This window comes from Eurypyga helias, unplaced genomic scaffold (genome assembly GCF_000690775.1).
Source record: "Eurypyga helias isolate BGI_N326 unplaced genomic scaffold, ASM69077v1 scaffold44394, whole genome shotgun sequence".
NCBI classification, from domain to species: domain Eukaryota; kingdom Metazoa; phylum Chordata; class Aves; order Eurypygiformes; family Eurypygidae; genus Eurypyga; species Eurypyga helias.
This window is the reverse complement of record NW_010246360.1, coordinates 1-13,473: the sequence shown is the minus strand read 5'-3', so window position 1 is coordinate 13,473 and position 13,473 is coordinate 1. Positions and strand designations below refer to the sequence as shown.

The 13,473-nt window shown below is 40.8% G+C and overlaps 1 long non-coding RNA gene across 1 annotated transcript; it reads right to left on the bottom strand.

Annotated features, from left to right (window-relative positions):
* Positions 1 to 2,796: 2,796 nt before the first annotated feature.
* LOC104508667 lies at positions 2,797 to 7,590 on the bottom strand. The gene is made up of 3 exons (XR_727878.1): positions 7,483 to 7,590; positions 4,885 to 4,975; positions 2,797 to 3,200 (listed from the first exon to the last, which is right to left on the bottom strand). It is a non-coding gene; the product is annotated as an uncharacterized LOC104508667 (long non-coding RNA).
* Positions 7,591 to 13,473: the final 5,883 nt, after the last annotated feature.

The following is a 13,473-nucleotide window of genomic DNA, read 5'->3' as shown; positions in this document are numbered from 1 at the left end:
ATAAAAGACAAGAGCCATCCAAAGCATCTACCTCAGACAGGACCCCTCCAGCGTGAACACAGTGGTGCCCAGATGCATCCACAGGACTGGCAAATTGCAGCTGGCTTGTCCTGTGCTGACTGCAAATGAAGGCAGAAGTAGCATTTAGCTATTTTAACTGAACACGTCAAAGCAACTAGGAAGTTCCTGGCAAGTGACATCGGGGGTGTAATTCCAATAACAAGTTTCATAGGGTATTCTGTGTTCTGATGTGAAGTGCAAATACGTCAGGTGCTATTGATTAGTTTCCTACCAGTGCTTCCAAGAGAAGAGTGAAAATACTAAGAAAAAATGGACACTAAAACCCTGTAGTGGTAGGAAGCCAAGTGTGGTTCTATGAGTCAGGCTTCTTGTGTTAAAACCCAGCGTTTTCCTATAATGGCCTGTTATGGTGGGGATATGGTGAGTGACTTTGGAAAATAAAGGTGTGGAGATAAAACTGGTTAGTGGAAGAAAAAGAGCACGGAGCTAAGAAAGAACCTGTGGTTCAGTTCTTCCAGTGCTTCAGTTCAAGATCTTTGACTTCTTTACCTCACCTATTCTTAACAGATCATGACTCAGCCATCACCTAGGAAGTCCAACCTCACTGTGTTAGCCCACCTCTAATCTATCTGATCCATTTAGTGTAAGACCTACCCAGTACTGTGACCCGCTCTCACCCCACCATCCAGCTCTGAATTGGACACCAACCACCTGTGTTGAGTGCAGAGGCTGAGTACTACTGTAGCAAATGAAATAAAATTACTCTAGAGCAATTATGTGTGTTAATATACTTTTAGGTACACAGGTCAGCACTAGATTACAAGCCTTCTGCTTTTATGTCATCAAGTTAATAGTTACTGCCAGAAGCAGGACATCCCAGATACTTCCTACCTGGGGAATATTACAGTGAATAATGATTTGAATTTGAACATGCAGTTCCAGCAGGAGAAAAGATTTTGCTGAAATTACAGTACAGGGATAGATTAATGGTTTTAATACTGATTAATAGCGGAAAATAAAAAGTAAGAGTGGCAAGACAAATTGATACATCTGACACTAATTGCTAGAGTCTGTGGTCTCCAAGATAGAAGCTTCCATATACAACATTTCTCTCTTTGACAGTTAATTAGATCTACATATATCACCAAGTCCCTCGTGACTACACAGAATAATGTGAGGCATTACAACTTAAAATGTAATTACAACTGGTTCAGCAACCAGTGATTCTATCACTCAATTTGTTAGCACGGAGCACTGTTTCTAGAGAAAGACTTTCTTTTGCCACTTTTCTAAAGAAAATAAACAAACAAACAAAAAAGGCTCCTTCAATGCTAAAATGTCTAGCCTACTTTTTAAATTGAACTAAAATCTAAAATTCAAACTTCCTGCTCTATCTGCTTTACCTTATTTGCTTTTGTGTCCTTCCAGTGTTGGACTGATTCATAGCTGCCTCTTCTACACTGAGATTTGCAGATCTTTTCCTTCAAAGCATCTAAGATACTCAGCTCACACTGCAGAATAATAAGTATTCAGGACTGCTTCATTGTGGAGTTTCTCTTGGTAATTAAAAAGAAAAAGCTACAGAGCCAACCACTGAAAACAGAAGTGACAGTACTACTTTCTCCATTGCCCACAAAACCCATCGTCGTTCCCATGACTCACCACATCAGATGCCTCAAAAAAAGCACATGATATGAATAGTTGATGTTACAATCACACATCTTTAAGCTCTATCCGGCCTCCTCCACAAGGTTCTCCTCCTGGACAATGTTGCAGTATGCTACACCTTCTGCAAGGGTCTGTACTCAGCTGAGGTGTATGAAAGCAGTGGCATTTCCCTCATACCTGCACCCAACCCCTGTCCCTCACCCTGTTTCGTCACTCATGAGGGATGGAATTGTTAACAGCGCTTACAGTTCAGCAATACTTACTGCGTTCAGGCACACCCCTGCAGATGGAAACAGGATGCTCTAAACGCCACTAAGGAAATCTGTAGACTACAACCCCGGAAACCACATGGGACAGCTACGTTTCTGCAAAGGACAGAGCTGCTGCAAATGGGCACCAATTTACAGATGCTGCCTGGTTTCTGGTTCTCACTTAAGTTCTCATCTGTTTGTTCTCTCCAACTTGCCTCCGTAGGTACAGCAATCAATGTACTGGTATGACTGTATTAGTACAGATGTGGAGACATAAGAACATCTATGCACGGACTGTTTTACCCACCAAGTTACTTTACCTTGGTAGTGTGACCACAATTCCAGAACAAATCTGTTGATCTTAAGGTAAATTTCTTTCAGCATGGAGCTGGAATTATTTACCACAAATAAAAACAGGAAAGGAAAAAAGCAAACAAAATGAAACACACTAAATATCGATAAAGGTATGACTAGAAAAATACGACCTTTTAACCTAAATTGTCCTTGCAGACAACACTTCCCATGTGAAATGCCCAGAGAAGGTAAAAGACGACTTCTATTTTGTCTGTTGTAAGAATGTGTGAAACAACAGCTTTTTCCCCGCTTTAATTCATTTTCATATTTCACAAAACAAAGTAAGAGGCAGGCACGCTTTATCTAAGGACTTGAGACCAGATGACACTACAACAACAAACAGTGCACTAGTAATGTTCCTGCATACAGAAAAAAGAAGGAAAAAAAAAGACTGATGCATTTGATAAATTCATGTCTGTTTTGATGGACAAAAGTAATTCTTGTCTTCCCTGAAAGTCAAACGTGGTACCTGTACACAATAATAAGAAACACAAATGCTGATAGAGCGTGCATCTCTTGATGACTGTGGTTTGGGCATTTATTTAAAGGAAGCACAAAAACAGGGAAGAGCAAGCGCTATGCACTTCACACCAAGGAAGTCTTAGGTCTGACTTCGACCTGACAGAGGAACAGAAATACAGGATAAAAATCAACCACATTGCTTTTTCTTCATTAGAGCTCACACTCCCGAAAGGCAATCACAAAAATCCGGAAAAAAATAGTTTTAAAGATAAGTAAAGAAATTAAAAGGTCAGGCAGTTTCTATTATGGACAAAAATCGGATCCTTCAGTTCTGAGAAACAACATTCCTCATTCTGCCTCAAGTCGAGGTAAGACAGGAAGAATAAGATTTCCAAATGCAGAGTCTTGGGTTATGAAGTATCCTGAGGAATGTGCATGTGCATGCTGGAAAGAGAAAAATATTTGTTAAAGCGTAACTCCCTGCAGCACTGATACAATTCAAGACTTTCCAGCTTCTGCAGCAATCTCAGCTCTGACAGTCAAATTCAAAACCAGAGCTCTAGATCAGTCACATCTGACCGGGGCCCATTGAGAGAATTAACTTGGCCATTCCCTGCTGCTCCTTTTTCAGCAAATGCGACGGAGGTGGGGAGAGCGGTAATGAACTATTGACAACTCTCCTTCGCCTAGGGCCCATGCTCCCACCCCCATCTATAACCAACCTACAGGCCTTGGCATGCGACAGCTGCCACGTATGACTGCCAGAAGCAGGCATCCGCAGCGTCACACAACCTCAGGCTGCGTGTACAAACGGCGTGTGACCAGACAGACTCCTGCATACCACGGGACACCAGCTTTCTGCTCGTGTGACGTACGTACGCACGTTCACCTGAGGAGGGCAAGCTGCTGCTTATAGCTCTGGACAACCTTGGTAAAATCGTATGTAGCCCTTCCCAGTTCAAAGGTTGGACTCCAGTAAGCTAGACAGCCTGCTTATTCCCTCCTTCCTTCCACCACAGCGGGCTGCGTCAGCAGCAGCACAGTCAGCAGGCCAAGGGCAGCTACCCACGAGGCTGTGCTGGCAGTATTGTGTTCAGCCCGAAGGGTGTCCAACAGAGACCCAGAGACGGCTGGGCTGAAGGGCTCACTGTCCAAGGGGGTGGTGAGAGGAGTGAGTTTCTTGTAAGAACAGAAAGCTGAGGGAAGATTTTATGCTGCTTTCAGATACCCAGTGACAGGCTATAGAGAAGACAGAGCCATGATCAAAACCAAGAAAGGCTGGGAGAAGTCCATTCCTGGGGAGCTTCAAAACTTGACTGCACCGTGCCCTGAACATGTTACACAGCGTGTTACACAGCATTGCTGGTTAGTCATTCTTTGAGCAGGGCAGTGGGCCAGAAACCTCCAGAGGATCCTTCCAGCCTACAGTGTTCTGTGACCAACACAGGACACCAGACAGAGCTCACTTCCGCTTCCCTTCATTTCAGGAGAAGCAATCTGGGGCCATTACTGGGTAACAGAAACACAGCATGGCATAGGGGGTGTGAATAGGGTTACTAGTTTGCATCTCAACATTTTTCCCAATCCTGTGCCCTCTGTCAAGTCATGCTGTCTAGAGTGCCAGGAAGGCAGGAGGCCATGTACTGGCTTTCCTGCTCAATTTCCAGTTTCAGCACCAAAATCAGCCTCACCTGACCTGAACAAAATAGCAGCAAATAGAAGCCTGTAAATGTACAAGTAAGTTTTCCAAACCTTTCACCCCTGTCACTTGTAACTGCAGGGTATTTACTTGGCATGTACTCACATTCAACCACGGAAAGCCATGTGGCTAGTTCTCCCTACACTTCATGAGACATTAAGAAGTACTCTGGCTCTTGACCAAGATGTACAAAACAGCTATGATGGTATTTTGACTGCATTCTTACAACATATCAAGGGAGAATGAGCTGATAGATTTAAGCTTTCATGGTAACAGAAGAAGAAACTTCATTTGTGACAAATACAGAAATGTATGAAACCTAACCTCTAAAAGGGGCTTTTCATTGTGTCCAGGTGCAGGACTGCTTGCTGAAGGGATGCACATCTAAACCAGAGCCAAGCTAGACTCTCCCTGACTGTATCAGCTTACCTGCAGAGCAGCCTTCTGCTGTGCTGCAATGTGCTGTTGCTCAGCATGATCACGGAAATCCTTGTTCAGCGGTGATCTTGCAAGTGCAATGCTGCAAAAAAACACACCAAGGTGGTATGATACATATCAAAGGGGAAAAAAAGGTGTCCTTGCCATTCTAGCCATAGATTCCATGACTTCCACAGCTCACAATTTATTTGACTCACAGTTTGACAACTGTTAACTATTGTTTGGAATTACTATTTGTTAACGTAGGAGAGAGAAGGAAAATGGAGTGACAATAGCTGTATCGTTTGACCGAGCATAGACAATGGATGCCCACTTAAACCCAGAAGACGCACAGTCCTGAAGTCCGTTGCAGATTTTGCTCGTGGGTGGAGTCCCACTGAAGGCAGTGGAACCACTGGGGAGCAATGCTAGACAGCGTCAGCAATTTTTACAACAGTTTGGTGTTTTCACCATTAGTCAGTCACTCAGTGACTGTTCTGAACAGCTGTGATAAACAGAAGCACTAACAAGAGCTCTGCAGCCTCAAGTATAAGACCAGTTTTTCAGCAGACAGGTAGCAGATCACTGCTTATGGTAAAGGAACTTCCTATAGCGATCCTCTGATGTACCTTAAAAGTACTTAAAATTAATTTTGCTTATCTATCTCAGTGTGGCATACATTAGGTTTCAAATTAAAATTTCTAAATAGGTTTTCTTGGCTTTTATATCTTAAGACTTGTTGACCTTGTTAACCAAAGTAGAAATAAAAAGTAGACTTGTTTCCCAGCTCTACAGATCAGCCATCCCCCAGACAGCAGTCCCCCCCTGATTTCTGTTAGAGTTGTATTGAAGGCAATTCACAGCTACCCGTGAAACTGGGTCTGGAGACTGGTGCTGCAAGCCCAGCTCTCCTCAGCCATAGAGACAAAAGTATGAAGGACAACACGGGATCCAAGCAAACTCATCAGCTAAACTTTCCCAGCAGCCTCAATGTCAACAGCTGATTTAGTTAATCAGTTTTTCAAAAGCAGCCATGCTCATGAAAAGACCTTTAGCCAAATCTACACCTAAATGCATTATGAAAGCTAAGTAATAATCCTCTGAACAGATTTGATGACAAATATTAAGATAAGTTTCATTGCTGGAGAAAAGTGCTACTCAGTTTATTTAAAACACAGTATTTTCAGTTACTTTGAAGGTACTGATTTTGCATTTAATTCTGCATTGTCTAACTTTTCAGTATGATTTCTGTAGGTAAGGCTTCATCATAAGCTGACACTTTTCAAGACAAGTCTTCTGTTGTTGGATAGAGGATTGCCATATGTCAAGGTCAGAAATCAATTAACTCACACATCATTACACTGGCGATGCCACTGTTGTGTCACTGAGGTACAACAAGCTCTTCTCTGTCAGGTCTGCAGAATTTCTGCGGTCTCATTTGTAACAACTGTGCGGTCCAAAACCTTTGGCACACCATCCCTGACACAGAACTGTTAGCTTCTCAAAAACCACACATCAGCCCACCACACCAAAGCAGAGAGTTTGACTGCTGCTTTGTAGGTTCCCCCACATCCCCACCTTCAAAATTAGTAAGTTCTAATTCTGCTCACTAGCACATAATGTTATTTTTTCCTTAATGAAAACAGAAAGCAAACAAGCACCGCCTGAAACTCTGCCAGACTTGCCATGAAGTATGGAACCACGGTTGCCAGGAGTCAGGGACTGTATTTAACAGTATGATACTTCTATCTTCTCCTCTAATCAATAATATTTCTTGAACAATAACTGCATAAAAAGTCACTCAGAGATCTAACTCAGACAATTTCAAATATTCTGCATGCTTTTTGACAGTACAAAGCAATTAAAGGTGACCTAGAATCTCCCTGAAAAAAGGCAGAGGCATCACCCAGCGCACATTCAGGGTACTTGACTCTTGTACAGATAGATACTGCACGCAACACACCGTGTCTACATCGCGGCACTGCACTCACTTCACATTAACCCAAAACTATCTCAGTTTCCCCACACAAACCAGCGTGTGATCTTCTAGTTACCGATTTATGACAAATATCTAACCTTTTTGTCTTAAAGGGGACAAATCCCTGTGACAGCTCTTGAACTCTGAATAGAATATTACACCTTGTGGTGTAGAATCATCCTTACAACACAGTATCTTTTACAAGATGAGATGCAATGGCACAAACTGGCTTTGTCTTGCACACAGGGAGCTTCAAGGATAACTCAATCCCTGCCATATCTGAAACACACAGTAGCCTGAACCTAATGGTCTGCTACTTCCATTCCTTAGGGCATTTTAGCTTAATTATTGAATGCTTTCTCAGTGCCTGCTCCATGATTCCTTCATACAGTTGAATAGGCCTATCTGCTTCTCCCCTTCTCAAATGGAAGTTACGGAAACAAAAATTCAGGGTCTGTAAACAACTTTAAATACTAACACGTTCCTGACATGCAAGGTCTCTCTGACTGGTTATTGGGGATGGTCAGAAAACACTTCTGATAAGTGTTTATGTAAGTTTACAGCTCACTCGCCTTTTTTTTTTTCCTTTGATGTAATCAGTAATGTCCAAATAGAGTAAGAACATAAAATACCTGGCTCCAGGGTGATTTGTGGAAGACTGGTTTTGCATAAGTAACTTTCTCTTCTCCTTGTCTAGTTCTGCCAGGATTGCAACCCTATTTTTATTCTGGAAACCTGGTGGGAATGACAGAAAAATATTAGAGATTTACTTGATTTCTATGGCCCAACTGTAACCTTGCAGAATGAAAAGTCTCTGTACCATATGACATTATGATGAATACACTAATCTTCAAAGCTTTGCATCCATCTGAAAGACCATTAATAAATACGTTTCATTTTTCCTTTTCCCATTTACAACATGAAATAGCTTCCTTAAGTTATCATACATATTAATACATTTTAAAGTACAGGTTTCTATCTCAAGTTAGATCCTACCCCTTCCCAAGCCATCTCTGGAGCTATAAACGAGGCACACAATCAGATACTCACCTTTCAAAAAAAAAAAAAAGGTAAACTTACCAGGTTCTAGATTTAAAATGTAGTCACTGAATGCAGAACACACTTATAATAATGGAATAATATACTCACGGGGTCTAATTTCTCATGCCAGTGAACGCAAACTATAATACAAGTTTTACGTATGTAACAGGTGAGAATGGTATCACCACTAGGCTTGCACATGTGTTTATACAGAACATTACAATCTTTTATTCCATCTCTGCAGAAAGGTTTTAGTTTTGATATACTGATGTCCTTACATATACACACTACCCTTATTCTGAGCATGACCACAGTGCTGGGATAGAGAAGCAAAATTAAACTGTCTGGACACAATACGACAATGCGGCCTTTATTTGCTTTGAACATCATTCTCCCAAAGGGACCATGTATTATACTAGAAAAGGGGTCAGGAAGCAGAGGGAATGAGGAAATTTAGAAAATCCCCTAAAAAGCTCTCACTTTTGTATTTGCAAAGTTGCTTTCCAAATGAAAATGTGTCAAAACTGCTGTACTTACACAGGACTCTTATACAGCAAAGGATCTCAGTGTGGCCACCAAATAAACCAGATAGACAAGGCCCTGCTGTTGCCCAGTACGCCTGTACAGCACAACTGAGGACAACAGCTACAGACCTGACTCCTACAGGCCCCTGTGCCACTAAAGACACTCCTCATGTTAAGAATATACACTTTTTAATCTCTAATTTGCTACTATTCTATAAATATCAAGCCACTATGCTGTCATAAAAAAGAAGAAAATATGTAAAAGTCAAGTTTTATCCTTAATTTCCTGCCTACAAAATATCAAAGTCATTGCCATTGGAAACTGCTGCGTGTTGTGCCGCCACCCACACCCCAAGTGCTACGTTTTAGTAAAACCCCTAAAAAGTGGTAGCCCACAGGCTGTTAGGCAGGCCAGACAGGGTAGGTCTTAGGGGGAGTATTACCATGGCAAGGTAAAATGCTTTCAAATTTATTTTCAGTAGCTGCACTCAAAGTTCATTCCCTTCGAGAGATCTTCTGTTGCTGCTCAATTACATAATCCCTTTCTTCAGCACGGCTCAATGAAGGAGACAATGAAGGAGACAATTATCAGGTAGAAACCTTGAACTTTACATAGTAATTTGCATCCCTATTGCCTTGCTATCAAACCCTCGCCTTTTTGCCTTTTTCTTTTCCCACGCTTAACATACTCACACCTGAGCCTCAGTGTCTCAGGGTTCTCAAAATTAAAACTTGTTCGGTTACATTTTACCGTGGTTTTATGCAAGATCACCCATAATCATCTTCACGTTTGTTAACAGATTTTTTAAAATTAAATTTAATTAATTGCTATTTTCCTGTCTGTTAATCTCTCCTTCCCCCATGGCATTAGTTCCACTTAAATTCTTTCTGTTCTGTAAGCATATAGATTCAGGTCTTTGCTGCTTCTCTGCTCTTCTGTTTTTCTGAACACCCTGAACTTGCAGCAAGTTTGAAACATTAAAACACAGCTGAATGTGTGCCCTCGGAGCTACAAAGGTTTAGATATTTCGCAAGCAAGATAAGATTCAACATTTCTGAGTTGAACTAGCCCAGATTTTCTTGTAAATTCTGGAGACAATGCTGTAATAGGACAAATGAAGTGCCTCTAAGAGTCTGAGCTGAAGTCATCACGTCTGTATGCTCATTCTACAGTCTTCAGCCAAAAAGCTTAATACTTGACATATTACTCAGCAGCCTTCTGCCAGTGCTTGTTTACCCCAAAATGCATAAATCTAAAGGCATGCTTGGAATTCAGATTATATGGTAATTGAGGCAAGAAAAAGGAGACCACTTTCTCATCTAAGTTGCTGTCAGCTAACAAATAAAGACTAAATATGCTTACATTTATCATGAAGCAGATGGTATGATTCAGAAAGGCTTGAGACATGTAAAATTAAGTGCCATTTTAAACTGTGATCAGAAACTGTGCAAGATTATCACCATCTTCCATTTTAGTACGAGGCTCGCTACAGTATCATATGGCAGCAACTCTAGATGGACTCAGAAGAAACCCAAGTATCTTTTCTTCCTTTTCCTATCTCCCTATTACTAAGAGAGGGGATTTTCTTAAGAAAAAAAAAAAAGTAGTATTTTGCTCTAGAATTCAGACAGCCCCATCAGCAACATGCTGAACTGACAGTCATTTGTTTAAGAGATTCTGTTAATGGTAAGTAGTGAAAATGCCAAACTGAAAAAAAGGAGGATGACATTGAACATGTACTCGTCAGCACTCCTCAGCTGAGCAATGTGAAATTCCTACTGGTATTTTAAATTTTTTTAAAATGCAAAGTAAAACCTGTTCATTTAAAAGTTAACAATGGAGGGGGCGAGACATGACAAATCAGAGAGAAAATCTGGCATTCTCACAAAATAATTCATCATATCTGGCAATGCATAAGCAAGACTTAGATCCTTCCCTGCCTAGGGCCCCAAAGTGCCTCCATAAAGACCAACTGGAAACAGCTACAGAAGTTTCCTACTTCAATTATAAAGAAAGTAATTTTTCATCTGTAGATCTGATACGTCAGTTCTGCCCTTCTAGTACTACACATGCAGACATATAAAACCAAAAAATCCATCCTCAGTATAGACCAGATTCTCATCTGGAAAGGAAGCGTAGATTTTCAAACACAGCAACTTCTTAATAAAGCTTTAAGTCTAGATGTGCCTTAACTGGGCTGAGTTACACTACTATTTTGAGTTTAAACAGTTCACAAACACTGCAGTTCATTAATATTCTTTCCTGCTTTGCAAACACAACAGTCCTGACACAAAATGACCCATTCAAGGCAGCTAAATAGTTTAATGGCAGTGTCAGATGTCAAACTGAGCATCTGGATTCTCAGATTACCCTCCGAGGTAGCAGATTCAGGACATTTAAAAATTAAACCTATTATTTCTGGCACCTCTCTATGTGACATAAAGCATTGTATTATGTGCTCTGTGCAGGAACTAGAAGTTTACTTGCAGTGATGTTCTGCATGTGAAAGGCAGAAAATTAGAGAAAGTTGAAGCCTTGACGAGTGTTACCGGTAACTTTACGAGCCCACAGCAAATTTGGGTTTAATCTAATCCTACCACCCTACTCACTGCTATTTATGTCAGTTCTGCTAGCTAATTCTGCATGGCAATAAACAGTATTACCTTTATCTACTTTACAGTTCTGGCTTTTAATCTCCTATCTTTTTCCTGATCTGTGGGTTGCTTCAAATTCACAGTATATACAGGTTTTTTCTAATATGCATTATTTATCATTTATCCATAGATGTGTAACAGTACAAAAGAGCCCTCTACCACTCTGCATTCAAGATACACTTCTACTTGGAAAAATAGTTTCCATGCTGGATGTCTACTCTAAGCCCTGTACATTAAAAAGCACTGTCACTGCATACTGTTCTGCCTGCTCAATTCAGAAAGCATCTCACAGCCATTTCTTTACTGAAGTGCATGCTTTCATGAGCCTTAGCCTTCAGGAAGTGAGGCAGCAACCTCTTAAGAGCAGAATCTAAAGACCTTATTAAACACAAAACGCTTGGGAAAAAGGATTGTGACTTCCTCTTCATCATCTCATAGTGTGCTGCACATCAGTACTTTTCAGTAACAACTTACATTCGGATGTGTATTCGTCTATGTTGTGTGACAATGAAACAAAAGGCATATTAGTAATTCAGTAAAATAACTTGAATTACTAAAAGATGTATTAATACATTTTGTCTGTCCCTCCGGAAAACAGCCACAGACGTAGCTGAACGTGTCACTGCCTGGTTTACAGGCACAAAGTTCACCAGAGAAGAAACATGCTACAGCCCATAAGTACTATGGCTTGCACGTATATCTAACTCACATGCAGAGCAGCAAAGTTTTTAGATGATGACAGAATTCAATGCAGACCAGCACAATCTCCCTTTTTAAAACAGACTTGGCGAACAGAACGCTGAATCTAGCTGCTCGGACTGTGTTACACAAATGTGCTTGCACACCTTTAGGCTGAAAGGATAAACCACTGCCAGGACAGAAAGAGACCTTGTAGAATTCCTACACCCTGAAGCTTAGAATTCTGTACCTATTTCAAGAGCTTCATTCTTCCAATGTACCAGAACTCTTCAGAAAAGTTTAGCCCTGTCTGAAACAAGTCCCGAATTTCCTCCATCTGGGGGGCCCCTAAAGTAGAGTTCCTTCCCGAGCACAGTCACATTTCTCTCATCTGAGAGGGCTTCCTCTAGCACAACTTGCTCATGAAGTCTTTAATTTATTAACACGCAAAAGCATTACAAAAGCAGCCCTACTGATGTTATGTGAGTACTGTGAGGTACTGCTGCAGAAGCAGTGTATTACCAGGCACCCGAAAACAATTTATGTAATTCAGAAGCCGATTTCCCCACCACCACGATATACCACCCTGGCCTATGAGCTCATCTCGTACACAATACCAGCATGGCTAAAAGCTTTTCCATTTATTTTAAATGCTGCAATCGGCCTCATGCAATCAGTTCCATGTGGTACTAACAGCCTGAAGTAAGGCTTTCATTCAGTCCTAGGAGGCTCTGCTGCACTCCTATGCAGCTCGTCATCTTTGAAATTGTAATCAAGAGTGCTTTCCTAAGAGTCCAATGAACTAAAGGAAGTCCAGTCCACAAAACCTTAAGCTTTGTAGTCCCAAGTCTGCAATTAACAGAAAACTCAATTAATTCCTAGGAAAATACCCAGTACTGATTAAAGGAAAAGAAACAGTACAAAGAAATTATGAACCCAGTTCTACCTTTGTAGAAGGCTGATGTTTAATTCATCCTTGCAGTTCTGTCTAAGTGCTACCATTCATAACCCTTCCAGTGACCACTTCATTAAACCCCTATTCCTTTTGTCCAAGAAGAGGAAAATGAGAGAATGAATTGCCTGAACAGTATGACTCTGTGTACCATGCAGCAAGCTGAAAATGAGTATTTGACTCCATCATTTTCACTACTAGACTGCATCTGGCCAAAAGAAAGATACAGCGGCCTTGAACTGTTGCTCGTATTTACCTGTTCCTTTCTAATTTTCCTAGGTGTATTATTTATAGGCTCATTTGGGTGATTAAACTTGATAATATTGCTCGCCTGCCTAGTGCAAACAATTTACACAGTTCCCTTAGTGAGTTCCCTAACGGGCATCTCAAAGTATAAAAGCAGATTCCAAAGCTCTCTTAAATTCTAAGCCTCTGGAACCTGGAGAGAAGAAAAGACATTCTGACACCAAAATCCCATCCTACTTCTCAGTAAATGCATATATTTAAGAAAAAGTAGGTTTAGCTTTCTATGGCAACGTTCTATTTTACAATGATGCTGGCTTGGTATTCACAGAATACAGCAATATTTACCACTGTGTATCAAAAACTTCTGACTTTAACTTTACAAGCAGACAACTATCTGCAATCTGAAGTACTCAGCACTTCACAAAAGCTCAATAAAGTCTTCCAAAAACTACTTTCCTTTCATCAAATAGCAAGTAATGTCTGTCTCCTTAATTACTTACTGTTAGTAGTATTTCTATATATTCATT